General features: G+C 38.9%; 1 pseudogene; it reads left to right on the top strand.

The window, feature by feature from the left end:
• The first annotated feature begins 23,253 nt into the window (after positions 1-23,253).
• On the top strand, positions 23,254-23,736 carry LOC114091989 (stathmin-like; annotated as a pseudogene).
• Positions 23,737-24,170: the final 434 nt, after the last annotated feature.

The following is a 24,170-nucleotide window of genomic DNA, read 5'->3' on the forward strand; positions in this document are numbered from 1 at the left end:
AACTCCCACTGCCGGTTTCCTGAGGTGGGAGATTTCACCTCAGCTCAGATCTCCTCCATCCCCTCAGTTCCGCTCCTGCCTTCGCCCTGCAGTCCTGCCTGGCCAGTGGACTCCTTGCCCTAGGTTTCCTTGAACCACAGAAACCCAACAGGGAGAGCAGGCAGCCCCCTGGAGCCTCCTCTCCACCTGAACTCTCTCCAGTTTCCTTCTCCCTGACTCGAATGGGCAGAGGGACACAGGTACCCAGCCAGAGAACACACCAGTTTCCTCCATTTGTAGTCACAAGTGAATCTCTGAGACCCCCTCACTTGTCTTAGGGGAGGAGAAAACGCACTGCCTTTTTCCTTAGGCTGGTAACTTAACCACTATGATCCTCTCCTTAGAAAAAAGAAAAAAGGCTAAGAATTGATAGGAAAAGGGAAATGATAGTTGAGGAACAGAGGCCATTAGACCATCCCTTTATATACTCTTCTTCATCCCCATCTTTGGCCCTACTCATCAGTTCAAGGACCACAGAAGAGGTCCCACTTGATATGGCATCTCTAAGTGTCCCTTTCCTGCAGTGTTGCTGTTTATCAAAGCAGAGAAATGGAGATCAGAGAAACTGGCAAATACCACCACATGTTTGCATGCTGAGGGAAATAGCCCAGTAAAGAGAAGGAGAAAGGGGATAATTGCTGGAGCAAGTTATTGTGCAAGGAAGAAGGAATGGACCAGGGTGTGAATGGTACCTGAAATCAGAGCAAGGATGGGACATTCATAACTATCAGGAAGGGAGAGGACATGTAAGTGTGCTTGAAGATTTTGAGGCCATTCTCTATTTTATTTTTATTTGTTCAGTGAAAAAAAGGAGCCATGCCAACAGTTAAGAGTGAGAAGGAGAAATATTGGTCTCTCTCCTAGAAAGTTTGATGACAAAGAAAAAAATGTAAAATAGCCACTGCAGAGGAGGAGACTAACTTGACCAGAAGAATGTGCAAGATGGCTGCATAAGGCTTGGGCTTCTGAGGTTCACTGTCAGCTGTGGGCTTTTCTGCAGCCATGTCCAGCTGCCAAGGTGCAGGCGGGCAGGGAGCAGGGGGCAGTGATGTTGGGTTTAATCAGAATTGAGTCTCTGCCAGAGAAATATGGAAGAGAGGAGCAGGTGAATCGAATATGACGTAGGAGCTTGATTTTAGGGATTAACCTTGAAATCCAAACTCAGCAAAGTGGTGAGGACATAGTGTGCATAGGGAAGTGGGAGAACAGGGTGAAGGTGACAGATTGGAAATTCCAGTGGGGATGAAGAATGCTGGAACATACGGAGACTAAGGATGCCAGATTTTCCTTTTGGACTTGCTTCATGCTGGGGCACACTGCTATGATTCCCTAGCATTGCCCCACTTCCTGTCTTTCTGTTGGGTCACTTTCAAGTTAGTTTAGTGATCTCTGCCACCTTGAATGGATGCCTGCCTCAATGTCTCTGATATGTGAGACTCTTAGATTCCCAGATCTACCTTGCTTTTACTGGGGAAAGAGAAACATATTCCTTTTGGCTCATAATCCATCTTGTGTCCCTCTCTTGGTTCCTTTATACTCTAACATCCTCCTCTCTTTCCATGGACCATCCAGCAGCCCAGGACCCAACCCACTGGCTCCTTTCCCTATGGTGCCTGCCACAACACCATGGTTGTGTCTTCATTTTTCTGTTGACTACTTTTCTGTGCATCAGATGGTGGGGGGTTGCAGATAAAGTGCACAGAAGAAGGATATAGCCACCCTTCTCTTCTCAGGAAATAACTGACTGTAGCAGAGAACTAACTCAGTCTGCAAAAGTATACACAGTCAGAGGGAGGACCTTGCTTATGTGTGTCTCTATGATACCATATTCTCTGGCAGCCTACCTTGCTGGGAAAGATGGCTAAGGCAGGGGAAGAGCTGGGGAGAATGTCTAATACAGGGCAACAGTCATGGAATTTAAAGCCCTAAAACTCATCAGGAATTATGGATCACTGATATGGCAAGAGGATTAGAAGAATTTGTTTCTGCACAAACCCAAGATCTACTCTGGCTTAAAATTTTCCAAAATTGTTTTAAAGTAATTATTATATTTTCTATAGTAGCATCAGTTTGATTGTAGCAAAACTCTTCATTGTATCTGAAAATCCATTATTTCCTTTTATATAATAGTGGCTCTAATGTTTAACTGGACACATGGCAATCCAGAATAAAAATTTTATCTTCTAGACTCCCTTGCAGCTAGGTACAGTCATGTGTCTAAATCACAGGCACAATGAGATGTGATTTCTAGTCATACCCTTAAAGGTAAGGGTTGTGCCATCCCTTCACACTTTCCCCAACTTCATACCTCTCCTTGGGATAATAAAGAAACAGAACTGAGGGCCATGGTCCCTGTATGATCCTGTAGAGCAGAGCCACTGTACCTGCTCCGGACTATCTTCACAGGAGAGAAGTAAACTTCTACCTTGTTCAAACTGTTAACTGTTGTTGTTTTGGGGTTGTGTTACATTCATCTGAAATTATATTCTAACTAATACCCTCATCCGTCTCTTTCTTTTCCTGTACGTATCAGACACATACAAAATGCCTAACTTTCACTTTTATCTTTCTATCACTATCTCCTTGAATGCATCAATTATAAGATTATCACCTTGATGATTTTCTCCTTAAGAATGGAAAATTTAAAATGCATATCATAGATAAGGATGAGTCTTATTTCTGAATGTCTAATGTCAACAAATCCAAAGGCTAGAGTCTGTTTTCAAACTTAGGATGATAAGTGAATGTCTTCAGGTAAATCAAATAGTAAATAATGGAGTAATTGAACAATGGTCTTTAAATAGTAATCTTTGAGCAGAACCAGTTGTGTTTGGTTCTAAGCATTCCAACAGGAATGGTTTCCTTAACATGATGCCAACTTGCCCCTTTCTGTTCCTATTGTTATTGCTAAACCACCCAATTTTAATTATCATTTAATTATCTTATCTACAGTTGAGTGCCCCCCTTCTGTTGGAAAGCCTATTTTATATAAACCAAACCATGGGCAATTACCTATCAACAGCAGATTTATCTAAATTCCCACTGAAACTAGATGAGGCAATTCTCACAAGTCATAAAATCATTCAAAGTTAGACCTAAAAAAAAAAAAAAGGACAGCACTGAACTTACATATAAAGAATATTGATGACATTATAGTCATCTTCAAGAATCAGTTTTTAATCCATGTTCCCTGATCTGGGAGTATGGAATTTCTGTTCTAGGTTCATTTTCTAGGATGTACATTGTGTCAGACACTGTAGGTAATTTCACTATGTAGATTCACTCAGTACGTTTCCCTACATTTTTTTCCTTTAAATAAAATTTTTTATTTAAAAACACGAATTGCTGGCATTTCTACTCCCTGGTATATTCCCCAAAGGATCAAAAGTAGGGAATTGTACACTAACATTCATAGCAGCATTTTCACAATGAACAAGAGATGGAAACACCCCAAAGTTCTAGAAGAATAGTTAAAACAAATCACAGCACAGACATAAAATAGAATATTTTAGGGGCTGGGGCTGTAGCTCAGCGGCAGAGTGCTTGCCTAGCAAGCGTAAGGCATTGGGTTTGATCCTCAGCAACACACAAAAATAAACAAAAACAATAAAGGCATTCTGTCTATCTACAACTACAAATTTTTTAAAATAGAATATTTTAGCTAGTCAAATGTGCACACTTGTAATCCCAGTGACTCAGGAGGCTGAGGCAGGAGGATTGCAAGTTCAAAGCCAGCCTCAGCAACTTAGCGAGGCCCTAAGCAACTTAGCAAGACCCTGTCTCAAAATAAAAAATAAAAAGGGCTGGGGATGTGGCTCAGTGGATAATTGCCCCTGGGTTCAATCCCCAGTACTCCCCCCCAAAAAAAAAACAGACCAAAAAGGAATATTATTCAATAGGAATGAAATTCTGATACTTGCTACAATAGGGATAAACTTTTGAAACATTATGCTAAGTATAATAAGCTAGACACAAAAGAGCAAATAGAGATACAATATATTTACATGATATTGTCAATAATTTTTCTTTCTAGTTTATAGAAGATACAAAGAAAAAGAAGAATCTTTTCCTATCCTCCATATGGATTCATAACCCTCCATTATTCAATCAGAAACAGCTGTTGCTTCTATCTATATTGGCAGAGCAAGTATTTCTGAAGTGTCAGATTTTTTAAAATTATAGTCCCCTGGTAAGGACGGAGGGAAATTAATTTTTTAAAGAGTGAAAAAAAGAACATTTTCCTAGAGGATTCACAAGCATTGGACAGGCATTTCCTAACACTGAGGAAGCCCAAAGCCAAATATGGCATGATTCTACCTATATAAGGTACCTAGAATAGACAAATGCATACAGACAGAAAGTAAGTAGAAGAGAAGTTACCCAGGATGGGGATATGGGGAGCTGTTGTTTAACTGGTACAGAGTTTCTGTTTGGGATCATGAACAAGTTCTAGAGTGGCACAGTGGTGATTCCACAGCATTGTGAATGTATGTAATGCCACTCAGTGACACACTTAGAAATGGCTAAAGTGGTAAACTGTGTTACATATGTTTTACCACAACAAAACAATATGAATCAAAAAACAGCATGATCAATGCATGATATGTGCATGTATGAAATCACCATGAATCCCATTTATTTGAATAATTAATGTATTAATAATTACAATTAAAAACAAAATGAATTTTTTTATTTTAAAAATTAAAAAGTATGCCTATTTTCTGCTTAACAAATTGCAAGTCTGGGTCTCTCAATCCTCTATTACCCTTGAAGATTTGGTATGCTACTGACTTTAAGTAGAATTTTAATTCATGACTCGAGGTTCCTTGAAGGTATTGCATTTTACTAGCTGGCTAACCACAGATAGAACCAATTAAAAAAAAAAAAAGACAGAGGTTTCTGGCTCCCTCTGTTTTACTCTTTTACTCTCTGCCTTGAAGACATGAAAACCAGAAGGGATCTGAGAGAAAGAGTAGGGAAGATGTGGAACATTCCCCTGGGTACTAGTGAAGAAAGGTGTACCCACAGGACACAGGAGGCACCATGGCAGGTGAACAGAAAAGAGGGATACTGTTTCCCAAAGTTCAAGCTGCCTTCTCCATTTTGGGATATCTTGCCACAGATTTTATCCACCCAATTGCGAAGCAAGTTGACGAGAGATGATGTTAGCCAGAAAAGTAGGCAACCAGCATAGTCTACGCTTCTACAAAGAGGTCTCCACACTCACATCTCCTTTGGACTCTGGGCCCCTGCTTGGCAATGGTTCTTATTTGGTAAAATAATAAGCTAGCTGACGTTGTATGCACTGCTATAAGAGTTGAACTCATATCTACTTAAATCTTAACAAGAGTTTCATAAAATACTATGATCATCATTCCCATTTTGTTGATGAGGAAATTGGAGTCAAGAAAGTTTGAATAGGCTATCCAAGATGGCAGATAACAAGTGTCAGGATTCCAATCCAGACAGGTTGTCCCCAGATCCCTTTTGCTTAAGCACTGCTTTGTACTGCTGTTTATAAGCCCATAGATAATTCTTTCCTCTGAATAGTATCTCAATCCTCAATTGTGTTTTGCCTTGTAAGTATGTTAGCTAGGACCCACTCTGCCATCAGCATAGGTTGTTTATAGTGGAACAAAAATAATGTGTGTATGTGATTAAACAAATCACTTTCTATTTCATAATTATATTAATTAGGATAACAGTGCATTTGCCTAAAGACACAACCTAAAGTTTCATTTGCTTAACACATGGAAGTCTAATTCTTGCTAAAGTAGAATGCCAGGGCTGGGGATATAGCTCAGTTGGTAATGTGTTTGCCTCGCATATACAAGGCCATGAGTTCAATCCCCAGCACCAAAAAAAAAAAAGTAGAATGCAAAATAAAAGTTCCTAATCACACAATGATGCTGTCTCGAACAAGTCTTTGTCTATTGCTCCAACATCTTGGAGAGCCTTAGCTTTTAAGGACATCATGCTGTTCTGCATCAAGCAGAAAAGAGAAAGAGCATGAGGCTCATCTGTTAGAGGTCATCATGGACCACGCCTGAAAAATGGTACACAGCACATAAATTCATGCTTCATTGTCTGGAACTCAGGCACTGGCCACACCTAGCTGCAAAGGAGACTTGTAAACATTGACCAGCTGTGTGCCTGGGGAAGTGAGCAAGCCGAGTTTTGGATGAACACATGGCAGTGTCTGCCATAGTAGCCTTCCCACCCAACAGTGCATTTGCCGAGGTAATGTCTTCACATCTCTCCTGAGCCAGAGATTTGAGTCATTGCCAAGTGTCCTGAATGGATAGGAAGAACCACCAACAAACAAAGACTTCCCCCAATTGCCCTACATCTATTATTAACTACCCTCACACTTGGTTTAACCTGATAGATTAAAAGTCACAAGTAACACTGGGCGTGGTGACGCACACTTGTAATCCCAGAAGTTTGGGTGGCTGAGACAAAATCACGAGTTCAAAGCCAGCCTCTGCAACTTCGAGGCTCTAAGCAACTCAGTGAGACCCTGTCTCTAAATGAAATACAAAATAGGGTGGGGGATGTGGCTCAGTGTTCAAGTGCCCCTGAGTTCAATCCCCGGTACCTAAAAAAAAAAAGTCATAAGTAATGTAAAACAGATTCAAGCTTTCACGGATCTCTCCTATAGAGGGGTATCAGCTAAGGTCCACACAATATAACCAAACATTCCCACCTTCAACATTTTTGTTTTGTTTTTGTTTAGTACTGGGGATTGAACCCAGGGGCACTAAACCACTGAGTCACACCCCCAGCCCTTTTCTGTATTTTATTTAGAGACAGAGTCTCACTGAGTTGCTTAGCACCTCACTGTTTCTAGGCTGGCTTTGAACTTGCAATCCTCCTGCCTCAGCCTCCCAAGCCGTTGGAATTATAGGTATGCACCACCACACCTGGCTCTTCAACACTTTTGTGAAGTATTTTAATACCATTGTGGGCAAATATCATCTTATGACAGATCAGATCAGAATCTTAAACCTTAAAATAGGATTGGGGACTATGATTTTAGTCCCTTTTCAGTGTAATTTATGCTTTTGTGTGTATGTATGTAGAGCTGGGGATCAAATCCAGTACTTCATGCAGGCTTGGCAAGTGTTTTACTACTGAACTACACCCCCAGCCCTATTTATTTTATATTTCAATAGTTTGATACAGCTTTTAGTTTAACTGAATTCATGTATACATGTCATATCAGATAAAAGGAGATGAGAATGGAGTTTCTCTATCAAAACTAGGAAGGATTCCAGTAAGCAAGTGTGTATCACCAGAGAAAATATATCAATTCTAAATGAAATAGGATTATACAATTAATATAAATTAAGGCATGGCTTTTAGAACACATTAGCAGCATATGATTAAAAAAGAAAGTCCTATTCCTTAAAGACCTAGCATGATATATACATAAATTAAGCTGATTCTTGCTATAAATATCTCTGCTAATGATACCAAAAACATGTATGTATTTAAAGGCAATATTCAAAAATGAAAAAAAAAAGTAGCTGCTTTGTTCAGGCAAAATGATTACTTTCTCTTCAGAACATTTTCTCTAATATATTTACATGATATTGTTGATAATTTTTCTTTCTAGTCTATAGAAGATATAAAGAAAAAGAAGAATCTTTTCCTAACCTCCATATGGTTATCAGAACCCTCCATTCTTCAGCCAGAAACAGCTGTTGCTTCTATCTAGATTGGCAGAGCAAGTATTTCTGAAGTGTCAGATTTTTTAAAATTATAGTCCCCTGGTAAGGACGGAGGGAAATTAATTTTTTAAAGAGTGAAAAAAAAGAACATTTTCCTAGAGGATTCACAAGCATTGGACAGGCATTTCCTAATACTGAGGAAGCCCAAAGCCAGACCAACACTTTCATTATTGAGAAGCTGAGAGGTGAGGAAGCTCTTTGACTTAAGAGAATATTTCATCGGCAGAAGCTCCAAAGAGATCCTTTCTTTAAAATATTCACTGTGTTCGCCCTGCCTTGTTACCTCAGGGACTTACAGATAACTCCAGGCAGGACTGTTTTGCATCCTTAGGTAAAAGTTAGCCATTTCAGGGGGTTATATATGTGATGTGTTTTCCTATGAACACCATAATTCTTCCAGAAAGCGCCTTTTAACTGCCTGGATATATTGAGGTTCTTAAGCTCATTATTGAGTATCAAAAAGGGCCACTTGTATCTAAGCCCACAACTTCCCAAGTTCATTAAAACTGGCTTCATCACCAAAATTGGGTGCCAGGGAGTCCTTGTATCACCTACTTAGATGTTACTTAAAAATCCAAGAACTTTCAAGGGTATTTGAAGCTTCTCTAGGAGAAGTCAGGAATACAGGGCTCTCTCTCCCTGATTTAATTCTGATCATTCGACCTGAGACATATGAAGAGAGTTAGGAAAGTTCTCTAGATCCTGTGTTCTTAATACAATATCTATTTACACTCTATCTTTTCCCTACATGGGAATTACCAACTAGTAGAAGATGATATTTAGGGTGAAGAACTATGTCATACATATAGACAACATAATGCAGAAGAGGAAGCAGGAATTCAGACGTGACGATGGCCCTACTTCTTATTGGCAGACAATTCTCCAAGAGCCCCTTGTGTTCCTGCACATCTCATGACATCTTTTATTCATTCTGGATTACCTATTCAAGAGAACAATCTTAGAAGATAGAGTCTCCCTCCAGCACAGGGGGCAGGTTTGTTTACTGTCCAGGATAATGTTTCTCTCCAGGGCAATGTTTGGGCAGATTTGCAAGCAACCCCCTCATAAGATTGGTGTTTCCAAAGCTCATGGTCCTTTAGGTTTGTCACCAACTCACTGCACACAACATTCACTTGGGCCTGCCTCCACATTGTCCCTGTGGAACTTGGGGGATGAGGGGAATGGGCAAGTGTCATGCTGCTTATTGTGCCCTGAGTAATAAAGTCCTCTGGGGGACAAGTGGCTCATGCCTTCTTTCAACATCCAGAAAATGTGAAAGACTAGCATGTTAACTTGAAAGTCGAGTAAAATCACAAACCCTTCACATTATTATATTTATTATACAGATATGCTTGTACATATGAAAAAAATATATGAATAAGGCCATTCATGGTATTGTTTGAAAGAGCAGAAGACTAGAACAACACAAACACAATAGAATATTATGCCACCACGAAAAAAAGAATGATGGATATTTGCATATACTGATACAGCAGGACTTCTAAGCAAGGTACAGAGGAATGTATATAGTATGATAGTATTTATGTAAAAAGACAAAAATGGTACCTATCAAAAATATCACACCAAAAATGTTATCTCTAGAATGTGTTAACTTAACCAGCTGGAACTACATTTCCCAAAATTCCTTTCCACATGTTTGTGATTAGAGTCACCCTGCAGAGACATTTTTGCCCAAGATTTAGAAGGCAGAAGTGAAATAGCATCCATTTTATTTTTGTGCATAAAAGGTGGAAGTAGGCACTTTGTAGTTCACGCACATTGTTGTTTATATGTTGGCAGGTGGTAGCAACTGGGCTAGCTATTTTATCTTTTCCTGAATTCTTCTTTAATTTTTCCAACTCTAGGCTCAGATATGTGTTTAGTTCTGTGAAAGGTAGTAGCTTCTTCTTGAAATTACCCACACGATTAAGTGAAAGGCTTTGACAAGAGATTCCAACCCATACTGATGGGTTCCAGCTTGCTCCCTCCTATTTTATATCCATATTCCCTTCCCACTGCCTGTCCTGCAGACCTAAAGTTCCAGCATCAGACCCAAAGACAACAGCCTTACAAAGCGTTTAGCCAACTTCCACATTAACATAATTCTAAATTGCTATGACAAATTGTGTTTCTGTGTGTGTGTGGACATACAGACATCTATGTAATATCTAGGACAAATAAGAAGTTGAGAATAATAGCTGAATCTAGAGAATTGTAGTAGAGTACTAGGAAACCATGCCATTCATACCTTTCAAGTTGTTACCATGTGAATCTCTTACATGTCTTCCAAAAATAAACATTTGTTTTTTGTTTTTGTTTTTGTTTTTAAAGAGAATTTATTTATTTTTTTAGTTTTTGGCGAACACAACATCTTTGTTTGTATGTGGTGCTGAGGATCGAACCCGGGCCGCACGCATGCCAGGCTACCGCTTGAGCCACATCCCCAGCCCCCAAAAATAAACATTTGAAAAACTAAAAAAATCTCTAACATTATCTTTCTCAATTTTCATGTAAAAACACAGAAATAGTTACCCTTTGTTTATATTTCTTTAAATAGAGTCAGATTTACTTTCTATATTTACAAAGTTTTACATGCCACAGGAAACTTAAAGTTAGGCAAAAAGGGAACTTACACGGTGTGATGGTGAATTTGATGTGTCAGTTGGACTGGGCTAAGGGATGCACAGATCATTTATAAAACCCTATTTCTGGCTGGGTTTGTAAGAGTGTTTCCACAGGAATTAGCATTTGAGTCAATAGACTGAGTAGAAAGACACACCCTCACCCATGCATGTGGGCATCTCCAACCCACGGAGAATTGAATGAAACAAACTGGGAAGGAAAAGTGAGTTCTCTCTTCCTCTTCTTGAACTGGGACATCCCTCTTTTATCCCTAGACACCAGAGTTCCCAGAGCTCAAACCTTCTGATTTGAGTGGAACTTATACCATTGGCTCCCCTGGTTCTCAGGCTTGAAAGTGTGTTTGGACTGGAATGAGCCTACACCTTTCCTGGGCCTCCAGCTTCAGATTGCAGATCATGAGACTTCTCAGGTTCTACAGTCAAGTGAGCCAATCCCTCATAAGAGACCTCTTCCTTTATATCTGTATCTATAGCCTGTTGGTGCTGTTTCTCTTTATCCATTAATCAGTTGAAGGGCACCTATATTGGTTCCATAGCTTAGCTATTGTGAATTGAGCTGCTATGAACATTAAGGTGACTATGTCACTATAATACACTGATTTTAAGTCCTTTGGGTATATGCTGAGGAGTGGGATAACTGGGCCAAATGGTGGTTCCATTCCAAATTTTCTGAGGAACCTCCCTACTGCTTTCCAGTGAAGTTTTTTATAATAATCAGAAAGCAGATAGAAATATGGAAAATTTTAGACAGTATGAAAAACTTATGGTTAAAAATATATGTGCAGGGCTGGGGGTGTAGCTCAGTGGTAGCACGCTTGCTTAGCATACATGGCGCACTGGGTGCAATTCTTGGCACCACATACAAATAAATAAAATAAAGGCCCATCAACAACTAAAAAATATTTAAAACATATATATGTGTGTGAAATATTAAAGAAAACCTAAACAGATAGATATAAAATATGCATATTCCATAATTACAAAGAATTTATAAAAATTTACTAATTCAACAGAAGACAGGGAAGGATAGGAGAAAGCTGATAAAAAGGATTATAAATAGTGAAGAAAAAATAAGCTAGAAATAAGTCTAAACATATCCTTGATGAAAACAAATGTAAATAAATTAAATTCATATATTCAGAGACAAGAAGCTACCAGATTTGATTACTCTTCTCTCAAGACACACTACAACAGAATGACTTAGAAAAGATAGAAAGTTTTCAATTAAAGGAAGATAATAAGACTCAAGAAAAGCAGAACCAAAAAAAGAATAATCAATTATATTAAAATTAGAATTTTTTTTTCATCAGAAGTCAACATAAAAAGAAAAAAAGATACAAGCTAGGAGGAACTATTTACTACGTGTATGCAGAATATACAAAGAAATTTATGGATCAATGGAAAAGAGACAACCTGTTTCACACTCACTCCATTAACAAATAATAATTTTAATTTCAAAAGGAACAACAAGGCTAGACATGGTGGTGCACATCTATAATTACAGTGGTTTCAGAGGCTGAGGCAAGAGGATCACAAGTTCAAAGCCAGCCTCAGCAACTTAGCAAAGCCCTCAGCAGCTTAGCAAGACTCTGTCTCTGAATAAAAAAAAAAAAAATTAAAAAAGGGCTGAGGATGTGGCACAGTGGTTAAGAACCCCAGGTTTAATCTCCAGTGACACACACACACACACACACACACACACACACACATACACACACACAAATGCAACAATGAGAACATGTACATTCCGATGATAAGATAAAAATTGGTACAACCTAAATGGTTAGCAACTTGGCATAACTTAAAAATATTATCTCATCTGAAAAATGGGCTTAATTATGATACTTAGCTCACTGAGTTGTTTTGGTGACTTTTGGTGACCTTTTTAGGTAGACATTATTATATCCGTTTTTTTACATAAGGAAAATGAGACTTCACCTATGATATAAGCATGCTGAATATTAACCATCTGTTGACTGAACCTAGGTTTTTGTGCCATATCCATGTACTCCTTAACTATAAGCTGGAGGTGTGAATACTGTGACCCACAGGCTTTCTGCGTGGTTGGTTGGCTATTGGCCTCCTTGAGTAAGTGCACATATTCTGACAAGCATAATCCTTCTTTCCATTAGGCCAGTCCAGCCATATTGTATCCTGGGGATAAACATGGCCATGTGCTGCCACAGCAACAGGTTTATGGTTTTAGTTGGAATGGGTGACATGCAAATTTTATTTTTAGTATTAAACAAACCCTTTATGGAACACAATAAAATAATTCTACAAATATAAACAAAATAGTCCAATGTCATCACTTAGCACCATCTTGATTGATTATATGTGAAAGTGCAAACTTGGCCATTAAAATCATGTGCCAGCACTTCTCAGAAGATGATATACAATCAATCAACAAATATATGAAAAAAAATGTTCAACATCTCTAACAATTAGAGAAATGCAAATCAAAACTACTCTAAGATTTCATCTCACTCCAGTCAGAATGGCAGCTATCAAGAATACAAACAATAGTAAGTATTGGCGAGGATGTGGGGGGAAAGGCACATTCACACATTGCTGGTGGGACTGCAAATTGGTGCAACCAATCTGGAAAGCAGTATGGAAATTCTTTGGAAAACTGGGAATGGAACCACTATTTGACCCAGCTATCCCACTCCTCAGTTTATTCCTAAAGGGCTTAAAAACAACACACTACAGGGACAGAGCCACATCAATGTTTATAGCAGCACAATTCACAATCGCTAAATTGTGGAACCAACCTGGATGCCCTTCAGTAGATGAATGGATAAAGAAAATGTGGTATATATACACAATGGAATATTACTCAGCATTAAAAGAGAATAAAATCATGACATCTGCATGATTTGTAAATGGATGGAGTTGGAAAATAAAATGCTAAGTGAAGTAAGCCAATCCCCCAAAACCAAATGCCTAATGTTTTCTTTGATATGAGGATGCTGCTTCATAATGGGAGTTGGGGGGAGCATTGGAGGAATAGACGAACTCTAGATAGGGCAGAGGGGAAGGAGGGGAAAGGAGGGGGCATGGGGGTAGGAAAGATGGGGGAATGAGATGAACATCATTACCCTAAGTACATGTGTGAAGACACAAATGGTGTGACTTTACTTTGTGTACAACCAGAAATATGAAAAATTGTGCTCTATATGTGTAATATGAAGTAAATTGCATTATCCTGTCATATATAACAAATTAGAATATAAATAAATAAATAAATATTGTGCCAGTACTCACAAAGTTGTCGTAGAGATGAGCCTAATACTTCAAACTTACACTTATAAACTGTACTTATGTTTTTAGAATATGATTCAGCTTGCAACATAAAAATTTTTGATCGTGGTTAAAATTTGAAGGTTTCCCAGTCAATGTTCCCACTCCCTGTAGATGAGTGAAGCAGTAATGAGACACCCTAATGTTCATTTCCTTTTGCCACAATCAGTCCCTTGGATGACACAATCAGTCCGACTGATGCCGATCCTCCCCCTGTCTCTTCCTCCTCACCAAATACTGTTCTTACAGCTGCCCGTTTTAAACCAGAGTCCGGTACTACACTTTCTGACCAAAAAACTACCACATTCACACATCTTGCATTATCTGATGACATGAGCTCTACTATCATCCTGTCATACCATCTAGCACCTAGGTGCTTATGCACAGGTAGATGAGGCTGTGACCCTAGCACAGTCACATAGCGTGCCTGCACAGTGGGCCCACAGGCTGGATGCACGAAGTCACATTCAACATTTTCTCTTTTATAAACTTAGCAGTGCTGTCTTTGTCTGGCATGTACCCTTCTCATTTCTCACAGTGCTTCTTCTAATTAAGAAATACTGGGGGTATAGAGGCAGTGAAGATGGTGGAATGAGATGGACATCATTACCCTAGGTATATGTATGACTGCACATGTGGTGTGACGCTACATCATGTACAACCAGAGAAATGAAAAGTTGTGCTGCAGTTGTGTACAATGAATCAAAATGCATTCTGCTGTCATATATACCTAATTAAAATAATTAAATAAATTTAAAGAAAAAGAAAAGAAATACTTAGATCAAAGGAGGCTGGTTGCACTGAGCTTTACATTTTTAGCTCCCTCCTAAAAGTCCATGATGTACTAAAACCATGCTGTTTTTCAGTTTCATGTTGTAGAAGAACTCCCATACTTTTGGGCTTGGTTAATTCTGGTAAGTCTTCTTTTGGGATGAAATAGTTCAAATTCAGAAGTCCATCATTAAAAATGAAAACTCTCTCCAATTCCTCCCTAGGAAGACATGGGTACCTGAAATGTTGTTCACTTCAAGAGAACAACATCCTAGGTAACTGGGAAAGTTTTTTTTTTAACAACAGAACATGGTGCTTCCAATTGAACATCCTGTATTGATTCACTACCAATTCTGGTACAAAAAAAAAAAAAAAAAGTTTTGTAACAAAATCTATGGTCTGATAAGCCAACAGATTTAATTAGTTAATGTAAACTCCTCTTTGAGTTTTTAAATATTTCTTCAATTTGTTTAGAAGCTGAGGAGAGGGGCTGGGGATATAGCTCAATTGTTAGAGTGCTTGCCTTGCATGCACAAGGCCATGGGTTCAATCCCCAGCACCCCCCCCCCAAAAAAAATATATATATATAATATATATATATATAAGCTGAAGAGAGATAATTCAACAAAATTAATTTTTAAAATACATACAATCTGGACTGAGGCTGTAGCTCAGTGGCAGAGTGCTTGCCTAGCATGCATGAGGCACTGGGTTCGATCCTCAGCATCACATAAAAATAAACAAATAAAGCCATTTTGTCCATCTACAACTACAAAAAAATGTTTTTAAATGAATAAATACAATCTGTTAAAGTAGGATGAAAGTTGTCATTAATGAACTTCTCATGGCCTTTGAGGTTTCCTGTGGCCAACAAGGACTGGCATGATCTGATCCCTTTCCATCTCTTCCAGACACAACCCATAGCTTATGCCTCCTGTTAATTTTTTTAATTGAGCCCAGGGGCACTTTACCATTGAACTATATCACTAGTCCTTTTTTATTTCTTGAAACAGGATCTTGCTAAGTTCCTGAGGGTCCTGCTAAATTGCTGAGGCTGGTCTCAAACTTGTGATCCTCCTGCCTCAACCTGCAAGTCGCTGGGATTATAGGCATACACCACTACATCCAGCTCAACCTGCTAATTTTTGTCTAGTTGTGCCCGTCTTCTGTGAACTCCCAGAGCAGGAAGAGCTACTCCCCATCATGGGGCTCTTGTACTTTTGCTTTGCAGCCTAAAACATTCTTCTGCCTCTTTTCATTTAACTGTCTTCTCTTCAAAGAGGCAGTCCCCAGCCACTTCAATTCAAGGTAGGTCACCCTCTTTCATCCCTGTCTTTGCACTCTGCTTATTGCCTGTGAAGCACTAATCTGAGTCTGTCACTTTATTATTTATGGGTTACTGATGATCCATTCCCCATACTAGAGTGTAAGCACCATGAAGACAGGAGTCTGATTGTCTCATCCTGCCAGCCCTGGTACAGCAGACTATCAGCCACAGGCATCTTCCTTATGTAGCAACCTCAAGTTTAAAAAAAAAAAAAAAAAATCATGAATGTAACTCAAACAGTGAGCACTAAGATGCCTTGTTATATTTCAGGCATAATTGGCCACATAGCAGAATTCAGTCTATTCCCTCAAAGACACCAACTCTAGTCTTTGGATTTGAGATTATAGATTCATTTCTGCAGTATTTGTATTCTGGTTAATTCTGAATAATGGCCACTAGAGGGGGCCATAGCCAAATACTATATTCAAAATTCCAGAGATTTTCAGAGTCAAAATTTCAAGTCTTGCTGTGCAACCCTCTTGGCGGTCCCTGACAATTGTGCTTCTGTTGAAAGAAGCACTATAAATTATGGTGGATAATTCATTACTTCAGGGGACAGGCTATTCTACAGCAAGGCCACGCTGTTTTTTAGAAAGCCTATCTGGTAACTGCCTCTTATTGCCCAAACCCTTGCCTACAGTCATTAAAAAACGGATACCACCCTAGGCTCAAGTATGACAATATTCATAACCCACTTGAATCAAAGTGTGAAATATGATATATCAAGAACTATGTAATGTTTTGAACAACCAACAATAAAAAATAAAAAAATTTTTAAAAGTATGACAATATTGTCTGCAATAGTGTTTGGAACCTTTCAGCCAGCCAGTCCCAGCATGCCTCATACCCTGCTCATCCTTTGCCACCTCTCCAGATGGAAAGTCCCTGTGTCTTCTCTCTGGGAACCCACTATGCCATTTCTCTCATAAGAAACATCCTCCCTGACATTACCAGTTCCCTCCCACCCCAGGAAACCCCTCCACCTTCTTCCTGACCCTGGAAGCTGCCTCTCCTGAAGAAGGTCCTGCTCCCCTGCATCTGTTTTCCAGAGAAGGTGGCTGGTCCACCCAAAGCCCCTATGTCACAGACAGGGTTTGCACTGTCAAGGTATGACTTTTGCTTTGAGAATAGCACCATTATGCTGCTCCATGTCACCTGTTCATCTGCTGGTCAACGGGTGTTAGCAGACTTTGGGTTCTCTTATCCATCCAGCACCATCCTGTTGTATGTATCTTCAGCAACCATGTGAATAATCTGTCCGTCTGCCTCACCCCTCATTCCATCACCCGTGAGGCCTCACACTGGACCTCAAATTTGCCCTGGTAATTGTGTCTGCAGCTCAACCTGGATGTCTTCCCTGTTCTAGTCCTTAACTCTCATTAAGCTGCCACAGCATTTGCTCCCCATCGCTCAGGCTGGCTGCTTCTCCTATCCAACCTAAACTCCCATTCTTATCTTTCTAACTTTCTTAAATGTCCTTTATCCACTTATTTTTCTTCCCCAACTTTCTTGAGCCAGAATCCCAACTGGACAGATCCAGCTGCTGCCCTGTTCTGCTCCTCCGGGAAGCACTGCCGATAACAGCAATAACAAGTATTTATCAAAAATGGCCTTATGGGTTAGTCCTATTATTATTCATATTATGCAAATGAGACAAATAAGTCCTGGAGGGAATGAGTTAATTGCCCTAGGGCACACAGCTAGTAAGCCATTCAGTCTAGATTACTCAAATGTGTTTATAATATATAAAGTAAAAATTGAGAGAACTACAGACATAAATGAACAGATTTATCATCAAAGTGGGAAATTTCAATTTACTTTTCCAAAGTATTAATAGATCAGACATTTACAATTATTATAGATGATGGGAACACAGCAGCATTGATTTAGTAGCCATATATAGAGCTCTGTCCCCCAGAATTAGACAAGCACACATGGTATATGTACAAAAACTGACAATGAACTAGGCCACCGGCTCTCAAAATTTTTGGCAGTGGCAAGTTAAGGATCTTGATACTTATTAATCCTAGATTACACGAGTGGACCCTAAATTGAGTGACAAGGGTGTTTGTGAGGAAAAAGACAGAGGGACATTTGAGACAGACAGAGAGGGCCATGGAAAGATGGAGGCAGAAGTCAAGCAACTGTTATGCTCGAATTCGGGACCCCAAAAGACCACCAGAGACCAAGATCGATATAAACAGCAAAGAGGTGTTTATTTCGAGCTAGCTTGGTCCTCCGCGCACACCCAGCAAATGGTGACGCTGAGAGGCCCTGAGCCCAGGGTTTGAGCAGTTTTATACATTCTTTGGAGAAGGCAGGGACCCCCCCCCATACATCATAGCATCTCTTAGCAAATCATCACACACCGCAGGAAAATCAAATAACAACTCTAAAACATGATTAGCACATTCACTGGCGGGAACAAGTTGGGGAGGGGTGATTGGTTACTACAAAAGGGGGGATTCATTTGAACTGATTGGTTTAAGCCAAGAGGGATGTTCGTGCTGAACTACAAGGTTTCCCAACACTTTATCAACCACCATAAACTACTGGGAGGGTCATCTGGCATCCCAGGTATTTCCCTGTCTCATGCTGATTGGTGGCTGCTAGAGGTTTGCTATGGGTCTCCACCTAGCCTGACTGAGTCAGGGACACCTGGCGCAGCAGATCTCTCCTGTTATTTGTAGATAAACCACTTAGCAGGGTGGGAATGTGCCTAGGAGTGCTCTGTGGGTCTTTCCAAGGACAAAGGTCATGTCCCTTCCTTGGACAGGCTTTGCTCATGGTTTTTTCACAACCACAGGCCCAGGAATTCGCAGAGCCTCAAGAAGCTGTAAGTAGCAAGGAAGCACCCTCCCCTGAGCATGTGGAAGAAGCACATGCTACAACTACACCTTGATTTTGAACTTCAGGACTCTAGAACGGTAAGAGAATAAATTCCTGTTGTTTTAAACCGTCAAGTTCATGGTAAATGACTCGGGATTTCAAAAGAGAGCTGTTTTTTAAAATGTGGCTCTATTTACTGTGTTAGAAATTAAAACTGGAAAAGTATTTTGTGTATCTGTTAACTTTATAAACAAATCCAATTATGTATTTTAATAATATGAAGCCCACTTTGTGGTCTCAGAAATAAAATTTTTATGAAGAATATCCTTTTTAAAATCATTAGAAGAATAACATGGTTTTACTTTTTGGAAAATCTATTTAACATCTCGCTTGACAAAAAAAAAAAAAAAAAAACAGCTGGATTGTCTGACATGTAGTTTAGGTTGAAGTTATGAAGAAAACGATCCTCACACATGAGAAACAGAAGGACAGCCCCTGCTATCCCCCAAGGTTGATGTGTGCTAGGAGCTAACTGGCCACAGCTGGCCTCAGTGTTCTCCTGTTGAGCAGGAACCAGGACACAGAACATCTACTTCAGACAAGGCCACTTGACAGCCCAAGATAAAAATAAGACCATGAACTGATCCAGGCCACAAAAACAGGCAACAGTCCCTTTATTCTAGTTGCTATGAGTCACCACTACTTCTTCACCACTTTCAGCTCCGGGATTTGTCCTATCTGCCCTTCTGTGTCACTTTCCTAGGGCTGCTGTAACAACTTACCATGAACTTGATGGTTTAAAACAACAGGAATTTATTCTCTTACTGTTCTAGAGTCCTGAAGTCCAAAATCAAGGTGTAGATGGGGGCATGCTTCTTCTACATGCTCAGGGGAGGGTGCTTCCTTGCTACTTTCAGCTTCTCATGGCTCTGAGAGTTCCTTGGCCTGTGGTTGCTTGACTTCTGCCTCCATCTTTCCATGGCCCTCTCTGTCTGTCTCAAATGTCCCTCTGTCTTTTTCTCACAAACACCCTTGTCACTCAATTTAGGGTCCACTCCTATAATCTAGGATTAATAAGGATCAAGATCCTTAACCTGATTGTATTTACAAAGATCCTTTTCCAAATAAGCTCACATTCACAGGTTCTGAGGGTTAGAATGGAGATAGATATACCTTTTGGGGAGCTATTAATCAACTCAATATACCTTCCTATAGATAAGATTAAGATGCCCAATAATAGAAGTATTTCCACTTCCTGACATCATCCAATCCAGAGCAAAGCCCTACTTCCTTTAATCTTCCCCTAAGATCACCTACCACAAGCCCAAATCCTACAAGTCTTTTTAAAAAACTGTTTTACAAGATATCAAATAGTTCCCTAGGATGTATGTTCTCCCTCACCATCATGAATAACAAACCCAACTTGCTCAAATTCAGCGGTGTTCCAATTAGTCTTTGGCTGGAAGAATATGTAATTACAAAAGGAAGGGATGTTTTAATTGCTTCTTCAGATGATTGTGGATATTCTTCTCTAATACTATGCCAAAATTCAACATATAATAGTTTATTTTTAGGTGGTGTGTGTACACACTTAGTTTTATTGTAACAAAGAAGCTTGTACACTTTTAACATTTAAAACTGAGCATCATTTTTTCTTTCTAGTTAAAACGGAAAAAAAGAAAATTTAAAAATAGACAAACAAAATTACAATAGAGAAAGTCAATTCCAAATAAGATCCTACAGGTTCTGCTGATTCTCCCATCGAGTGGCAGGGCTCAAATCATCATTAGGAGGAAATTTTATTTTTAAAAGTGTCATCCTAGGGGCTGGGGATGTGGCTCAAGCAGTAGCGTGCTCGCCTGGCATGCGTGCGGCCCGGGTTCGATCCTCAGCACCACATACAAGTAAAGATGTGTCTGCCGAAAACTAAAAAAAATAAATATTAAAAATTTCTCTCTCTCTCAAAAAAAATTATAAAAAAATAAAAATAAAAATGTCATCTTAAACAGCAAGGATGTCTGTTGAACATCGCAATTGAACATGCCAAAGGAAAAGCCATGTTGTCAAAATGCCCGCTTAACTCATACAAACATCTTAAGCCCATCCTTTGCTGACCTTCTAGAACCCCATTTTTTTCAAGTTTTTTTTTCTTTTTTTAAACAAGAAAAGGTAGACAGATACATATTGGTAAATGCTCACTGTCCATATTCACATATAGACACAGTGTAATATTCCAGCCCAATATACAGAGAAAGGAGGGAAAAAATTCTATGTACTGCTACACAGGGGTCCAGCACCCTCCAACTTCCAGCAGAGTGCAGGAAGCAGAAGGTTTTTCTTTTTTCCCACAGAGCACAGTGGTGTGGATTCCATACAGTTTTTTCAACACATAATAATTTCTTAAAGGTTACTTACAATGTAGAATCTGAGGCCATATTGATGAACTTTTCATACTCTATTACACTAAAATCCATCATTATGTTTTACCCTTTGCATCTTTTGCCCATGCATAATTTTGAACATCACTCATTAGTCATTGGAAAACACTGGTTCACTGAATTATTCCAGTCTTCTGAATGCTGACACATTTCATTATACAATTTATTTTTTGAAAAAATCACCCTTGTTAGTATCCCCACCAATCTCAACAGAAAAGTTGTTATGCATTAGGAAGCTGCTGAGCTTACAGCAATGGATACAAGTTTTCATAAACATGAAACTTGAATTTACACATGAAAGCTCAAATTTTATCACTGGCAAAAAAAAAAAAAAAAAAATTTCAGTTGTTTTCCTTAAAGTCACAGGCTCCCTTCAATCATTTTCAAGAAAATGACTGCCAAATACTCAAGTCTGAATAACCAACGTTTGTTAGTTGTTCATACCAACTTAGAAAAAAAAAAAAAAGTGTTCCATGGGCATAGGGAATTTGATCCTGCTCTCAATCCACAGGATCCCACAAGTGCTCTTCCACAAGATAGTCATCACACTTTGGTATATAGCAAAAGCAAACTATGCATATTTTCCAAGCTATCAAATAAAATAAAGACATGTTCTCAAAATTTAAAATTTATTAAAAAATATTTTTACTACTTTCTCAAGGAGATTCTTAAGGGAAACTGTCCTTTTTTCTCCCCTGTAAGTTTGTGACAGTGAAGAATTTAAGGGCTACTAGTATAGTTAGACCCATTGCCTAAATTCGTACTAGGGCACTAGCAGTTTTAACTATCTTAACTTTGTACCTTTAGTGCAAATGTCAGCATGGAAAAGAAAGAAAGGAAGGAAGGAAGGAAGGAAGGAAGGAAGGAAGGAAGGAAGGAAGGAAGGAAGGAAGGAAGGAAGAAGGAAAGACAAAATAATGTTCCCGTATTGTTATGAAAATAGTTTTGACTTCAAAAATCTCCTAATAGGGTCTTGGAAATCCCCAGAGATTGGTAGACTACACTTAGAAACCTGTTGAACAAAACTATAATGCAAGTCTCAACAAATTGGAAAGAATGTGCATTATTCATGCAGACCACAATCTCTAACCACAATGTAATTAAGACTCAATTACAAAAAAAAGACAGATGTCCTCTAATATTTGGAAACTTCAGAACTTTTTTTTTTTTTTTAGTACTGAGGATTGAACCCAAGGGAATTTAACCACTGAACTACATCCCCAGACCTTTTCGTTTTTTTAATTTTGAGACAGGCCTTAGCTAAGTTGCTGAAGCTGGCTTTGAACTTGCGATCTTTACCTCAGCCTCCCAGAGTACTGGGATTACAAGCATGCACCATCATGCCAAGCCACACCAGACTTTTAACTAAGCAATTTTTAATTTTTCACAATCACGAATTAATGTTGCTGGAAATCCATATATCGAACATTTTACACTAGAATGCCTGAAATGGTATGGAGTTAAAAATAAATAAAATTATTCTGACAGTTGCCTATACTCCTTATTAAAGCATAACTCTCTCTTAATTTATTTTTTTACTTACTTATTTGATACCAGGGACATTTTATCACTGAGCCACATCCCAGTTCTTTTTCTTTTGAGACAGGATCTCACTAAGTTGCTGAGGCCACCCTTGAATTTACAATCTTCCTGCCTCAGCCTCCCAAGTCACTGGGATTACAGGTGTGCACCACCATGCCCTGAAACATTGATGTAATTCTAAATGTATGTATACGAAATATTTGAAACAATTGTTAGTATAAATGAAGGAAAGTAAAGAAACCAATGTGTGTGTTTGTGTGTGTATGTGTTATATATACATATATATATATATGTGTGTGTGTGAATATATATGAATTATTATATATAATGTGTATGTATGTATGTGTGTGTATATATATATATATATATATATATATATATACAAAATGTAGCACTTAAAATACTCTACAAAGAGATTAAGCTTAAAGACTATCTATCTATATCTATATCTATATCTATATCTATATCTATTGAAATGGAATCCCAAAATAATGTTCTAAGAGTCAGGTGCTATAGCACATGTCTGTAATCCCAGCAACTTGGGAGGCCAAAGTAGGAGGATCACAAATTTGAGGCCAGTTTGGAAAACAGAACAAGATTTCATCTAAGAGTGTGGCCAGGTGCCTCAGATGGAGCAGGACTTTCTTTCCTTACCAGTGGATTGTGTACAATACACTGCCCGTCTTTTGGCTTCTTCTGATATCCAGGTGAAAGAACTGGTGAGAAGAGTTCCTCAGGCCAGGCTTTTGAGTTGATTCTCAGCTCTTCCCCCTTTCCCCTCCAAATAAGAAGGATCTTTCCCTGGAGGAAATTCAGAAGAAATTAGAAGCTGCGGGAGAAACATGCAAGTCTCATGAAGCTGAGGTCTTGAAGTAGCTTGCTGAGGAACGAGAGCATGAGAAAGAAGTGCTTCTGAAACCCATAGAAGAAAACAACATCTTCAGTAAAATGGCGGAAGAGAAACTGACCACAAAATGGAAGCTAACAAAGAAAACCGAGAGGCACAAATGGCTGCCAAACTGGAGCATTTGCAAGGGAAGGATAAGCACATTGAAGAAGTGCTGAAGAACAAAGAATCCAAAGACCCTGCTGATGAGACTGAAGCTGACTAAATTTGTTCTGAGAACTGACTTTCTCCCCTTCCTCTTCATAAATATCCAAAGACCATTCTGGCCAGTGTCATTTTATTTTTCCCTTCTGAAAATATTTAAAAGCTGATGTAGAACCCTATAGGTAGATCCAGACTGTAAGATGTTGTTTTAAGGGATAAAGGGGAGAAACTGAAAATGTTCTAATCTTTTTCTAAAGTGTTGGTCTTTTTAATGTAGCTATTTTTCTTGTTGTATCTTTTCTACTTCAGTGAACTTGGTGCACTGGGTTAATGGCTAGTACTGTATTGGCTCTGTGAAAACATGTTTGTCAAGAGTATGTAGTGGCTTCTTTCAAATTGTTAGATGCTGAATATATGTTCACTTTTCAATCCCAATTATGTCTCACTCTTACCAGATGCTACTGTACTTGAATGGTTAATAAAACTGCATAATGC

The sequence above is a fragment of the Marmota flaviventris genome, chromosome 14, assembly GCF_047511675.1.
Source record: "Marmota flaviventris isolate mMarFla1 chromosome 14, mMarFla1.hap1, whole genome shotgun sequence".
In the NCBI taxonomy this organism is placed as follows: domain Eukaryota; kingdom Metazoa; phylum Chordata; class Mammalia; order Rodentia; family Sciuridae; genus Marmota; species Marmota flaviventris.